Source organism: Bos indicus x Bos taurus, unplaced genomic scaffold (assembly GCF_003369695.1).
Source record: "Bos indicus x Bos taurus breed Angus x Brahman F1 hybrid unplaced genomic scaffold, Bos_hybrid_MaternalHap_v2.0 tig00003389_arrow_arrow_obj, whole genome shotgun sequence".
Classification (NCBI taxonomy): Eukaryota; Metazoa; Chordata; class Mammalia; order Artiodactyla; family Bovidae; genus Bos; species Bos indicus x Bos taurus.
Window position 1 is genome coordinate 51127 of NW_020867655.1, and position 4882 is coordinate 56008.

General features: G+C 57.1%; 1 pseudogene; it reads left to right on the plus strand.

Annotated features, from left to right (window-relative positions):
• Nucleotides 1-1383: 1383 nt before the first annotated feature.
• LOC113888967 lies at nt 1384-1503 on the plus strand (annotated as a pseudogene).
• The last annotated feature ends 3379 nt before the right edge of the window (nt 1504-4882 follow it).

A 4882-nucleotide genomic window follows, 5' to 3' on the forward strand; every position in this document is an offset into this window, starting at 1 on the left:
ATGTGTTGAATCAAGATTTTGCATTTAAGCATCTCTCAAAAAGGAAGAGAGCTTCACCTGCACATGTTTCTTTCAAAACCGTCAATTGCTTTTCAATTCTGGGGTTTCTCTCTTGCCTTGTTCAGTTAGCCTTAACAGTAAAAATCAACGAAAACTACATAAAGATTCAAAGATACCAACAAAGGACAGCTTCTGTTTTTGAAATCATCTTTCCATTTAGTAGAACACGAGCTCTATTCTTTGTATTTTGCCTAGGGAATTAGCAATGTCCTGGTTCAGATGGCAAGGCATCCGCGCGCAGGAGACTGGGGTTTGATCCCTGGGTCGGGAAGATCCCGCCGGAGAAGGAAATGGCAACCCACTCCCAGTATCCTCGCCTGGGAAATGCCACGGAGAGAGGAGCCTGAGGGGCCGCAGTCCATGGGTTGTATTAAAGTTGGGCTCAACCCAGCAACTACGAACACAAGTATTTCCAAAGACCACACTCAAGTGTGTGTGTGTGTGCGTGTGTGTGTGTGTGTGTATCTCCTCTTGCCGTCTTGGAGTCTGTCTCGGAATCTTCATGTATTTCTGCCTCTGTATCTCCTGACAGCCAGCCGCCGGCCCGTTCGTCTTGCCCCCGCCTCTCCCAGGCGCTCTGGCTCTGGCTCAGGAGCTTGAGCAGGCCAGCTGTCTCCCTTGGCGTGGGTGCGTGCGAGTGTCTGTGTGTCTGTCTGTGTGCCTGCCTGTGGCTCGTCTGCTCTCTCAGGAAGGTCGAGGGCTTGGCGTGGGGGCAAAGGGGGGGCCTCGGTAGTGCGAAGGGGAGGGGCTGAGGCGCTCTGCTCGACCGCGCCTTCCTGGCTTCTGGTGGGTTTGGGCACCGGACAGGTGCCGGGCAAGTTGGGCGCTCAAGTTTTGCTGCGCCTAGGCCCGCAGGAGGATCAGAGGCCCCTGGGCCGCGTGGGTTGGGAGGCGGCGGGCGCCGAAGACCCACACCTCCGGGGCCGCGCGGGCCTGAGCAGCGAATGGAATCGGGGGGAGGCCCCGCTCATCGGGCGCGGCCGGGTCTGGAGTGGCCGCGGGTGGGAGGGCGCCGAGACCTCCACACCCCTCAGCCCAGCCCCCAGGCCCCGCGCGCACGCACGCACGCACGCCCTCCCGGTCAATGGGGGGTCCTGGAAGCCCCTCGGGCCCCCGGGCCCGGCCAGGCGCTTGCTGGTCTGGTGTTGTCGGTGTTCGGGGGGGCGGGCCGGCGTCAGCAGGCTGGAGTCCGGTCGCGGGTCGTGCGACTCAAGTACAGCACGCCCCGCGACGAGAGGTGCGGCCCGTTGGCCCGACCTGCAGGGCAGAGCGAAAGGGAGGCGAAGCGCAAGGCTCTTAGGGCGCCCCGAGCCAACCGCCACCGTCTCAGGCCGTATCAGCCTGAAGGCGCCCGATCTCGTCTGATCTCGGAAGCTAAGCAGGGTCGGGCCTGGTTAGGATCTTGGATGGGAGACCACCTGGGAATCCCGGGTGCTCGAGGCTTTTTGCCTACCAGAAGAGGTCCTTTAGCCCCTGCCGCGCGTCCCGATTCTTGGATCCCCCCCGCAGCCCCAGCCCCGACTCCCGCTGCAGACCTGGGTTGCCTCCGCGCGGCCCGCGAGCCCCTCCGCATTCGCATTCGGCTTCCAGGACACCCGACGACCGGCAGTCCCGTCTCCATCTGGGGCTCCTTTGGCTTGCCTCAGGCAATCCCGGGGCTTGCACGGACTCCAGCCAGAGCCCCAGCCCCCGCCCCACCCCCTGCCTCGCAGGCCATCGCGCATGCGCATGTGCGCACGCACGCACAGATAGATGTGCCCAAACGGGGCATCTATCTTGTTCACTTATACCGTGGGTGTATCTATGCCTGGGAGTCGGACTGCTGAACCATACGCTACTTCCACTTTTAGTTCCTTCGGGAACCTCCATATTCTTTTCCATACCGGCTCTACCCATGCCCATTCCTACTCACCGTGGAGGAGAGTTCCCTTTGCTCCACATCTTCTCCAGCACTGGTTATTGACAGACATCGCAGTGAGGCCCAATCGGACTCATGTGAAGTGGTCCCTCCTTGGAGTTTGGAGTTGAGCCTCTCCAATCATTAGTGATGTGGAGCAAGATGACCTTTTGGAAATGCAGATGCAATGCTGTCACCTCCCTGCTCCAACGGCTCTCGTATTTTCCCAGCATATTGAAGATACGACCACTTCCCTTCAGGCTTGCTCCTCACGTTCTTCTCTCATGTCTTTTGCCTGGAATGCCCTCTGCACTCTTTGGCTTCCATCCCATAGGGCATTTTTCGTTTCTTGAATGTCCTAAGTTTCCCTGGTCACATAGCCTTCCAAGATGCTATTTTCCCTGCCTGCAATTCTTCCTGCATCTCAACCCTGGTTTACCTAGGTTCAACCTATGGACCTCAACGAAATGGTGCCTCTGGAAAGCCTTCCCTGACACCCGGGTTTTCTGGTGAGGGAAGAGGCCCCTCTATAGGTTCTCAAAGGATCTGCCTGTGATGTATCATTAGAGTCGTCTCAGTGAAAGCAGGAACTCTGTGTCTTCTTCTCTCCGCCTTCTATTCCCTGAAACTTATTACATGCCTCCTAGCTCATCGTAGGTGCTCAGTATTTACTTAGTGTGTGAAAGACAGAAAAGCTCTTGGAAGCCTCAAGGGGTCACTTGGCTCGGCACTTTTGATCTCTGTGTCTATTTGGCGAGTCAATTCTTTCCTTTCCTGGGTTGATGTGTACACTATATTCGAGGCACAATCTAAGGCATGAAGACATATCCATACATAGAGGTTCTTGCTTTCAAGGAACTCGTACAGCAGATTTCTACAAGTTAGGGCTTTTCAAATGCTCTAGAAGCATGTGAACGTTCAGTATGCTCCATTTTCATTTCAAAGAAAGATCGTTTGACTTCCATAGCAAAGGTGGAGACCTTCCAACGTTGAGTCCAAGACTTATACCTTGACCATTTCAGGCAAGTCTTGTGGTTCCTTCTGGAGGTGTGTGGCTCTTGCAGAAATGTGAAGATCTTCCATCGTCCTCAGACTTTGGTGTCATTTGCAATCATCCAGAAAGCTTCCAGGTCTAGGTTCCAGACCACCACCACACACAGTCAGTAGCCAACGGAGTGGATTCCAGGAATACGTGTTGTTCACCCGCATTACCGTTGATATTGTTGCTGCACACTCAATGCAGTGGGCAGGGCCTGGATTGTCCACTGGGTCTCATGTGGAATGGAAAGAAGGGCTCCCCCCCCACACACACACACCCCACCCCCACTGTTGACAGCCTTGTGACGAGAAACGGTCCCCGAAACAAGAATCAGACAAACCAGAGAAGCCCAGATGATAGTCCTTGAGATGAAGGAACTAAGCAGCTGGTTGCGATGGCACCAAGGGGAAAGGTTGCTCTTTTTGTCTGCCCCTCTACTCCTTTCTTCCTGGACGCCTTAGGGTTTTGTCATGGAGATTTGAAAGAAAGTGCACAAAAGTCATATGTGTTGAATCAAGATTTTGCATTTAAGCATCTCTCAAAAAGGAAGAGAGCTTCACCTGCACATGTTTCTTTCAAAACCGTCAATTGCTTTTCAATTCTGGGGTTTCTCTCTTGCCTTGTTCAGTTAGCCTTAACAGTAAAAATCAACGAAAACTACATAAAGATTCAAAGATACCAACAAAGGACAGCTTCTGTTTTTGAAATCATCTTTCCATTTAGTAGAACACGAGCTCTATTCTTTGTATTTTGCCTAGGGAATTAGCAATGTCCTGGTTCAGATGGCAAGGCATCCGCGCGCAGGAGACTGGGGTTTGATCCCTGGGTCGGGAAGATCCCGCCGGAGAAGGAAATGGCAACCCACTCCCAGTATCCTCGCCTGGGAAATGCCACGGAGAGAGGAGCCTGAGGGGCCGCAGTCCATGGGTTGTATTAAAGTTGGGCTCAACCCAGCAACTACGAACACAAGTATTTCCAAAGACCACACTCAAGTGTGTGTGTGTGTGCGTGTGTGTGTGTGTGTGTATCTCCTCTTGCCGTCTTGGAGTCTGTCTCGGAATCTTCATGTATTTCTGCCTCTGTATCTCCTGACAGCCAGCCGCCGGCCCGTTCGTCTTGCCCCCGCCTCTCCCAGGCGCTCTGGCTCTGGCTCAGGAGCTTGAGCAGGCCAGCTGTCTCCCTTGGCGTGGGTGCGTGCGAGTGTCTGTGTGTCTGTCTGTGTGCCTGCCTGTGGCTCGTCTGCTCTCTCAGGAAGGTCGAGGGCTTGGCGTGGGGGCAAAGGGGGGGCCTCGGTAGTGCGAAGGGGAGGGGCTGAGGCGCTCTGCTCGACCGCGCCTTCCTGGCTTCTGGTGGGTTTGGGCACCGGACAGGTGCCGGGCAAGTTGGGCGCTCAAGTTTTGCTGCGCCTAGGCCCGCAGGAGGATCAGAGGCCCCTGGGCCGCGTGGGTTGGGAGGCGGCGGGCGCCGAAGACCCACACCTCCGGGGCCGCGCGGGCCTGAGCAGCGAATGGAATCGGGGGGAGGCCCCGCTCATCGGGCGCGGCCGGGTCTGGAGTGGCCGCGGGTGGGAGGGCGCCGAGACCTCCACACCCCTCAGCCCAGCCCCCAGGCCCCGCGCGCACGCACGCACGCACGCCCTCCCGGTCAATGGGGGGTCCTGGAAGCCCCTCGGGCCCCCGGGCCCGGCCAGGCGCTTGCTGGTCTGGTGTTGTCGGTGTTCGGGGGGGCGGGCCGGCGTCAGCAGGCTGGAGTCCGGTCGCGGGTCGTGCGACTCAAGTACAGCACGCCCCGCGACGAGAGGTGCGGCCCGTTGGCCCGACCTGCAGGGCAGAGCGAAAGGGAGGCGAAGCGCAAGGCTCTTAGGGCGCCCCGAGCCAACCGCCACC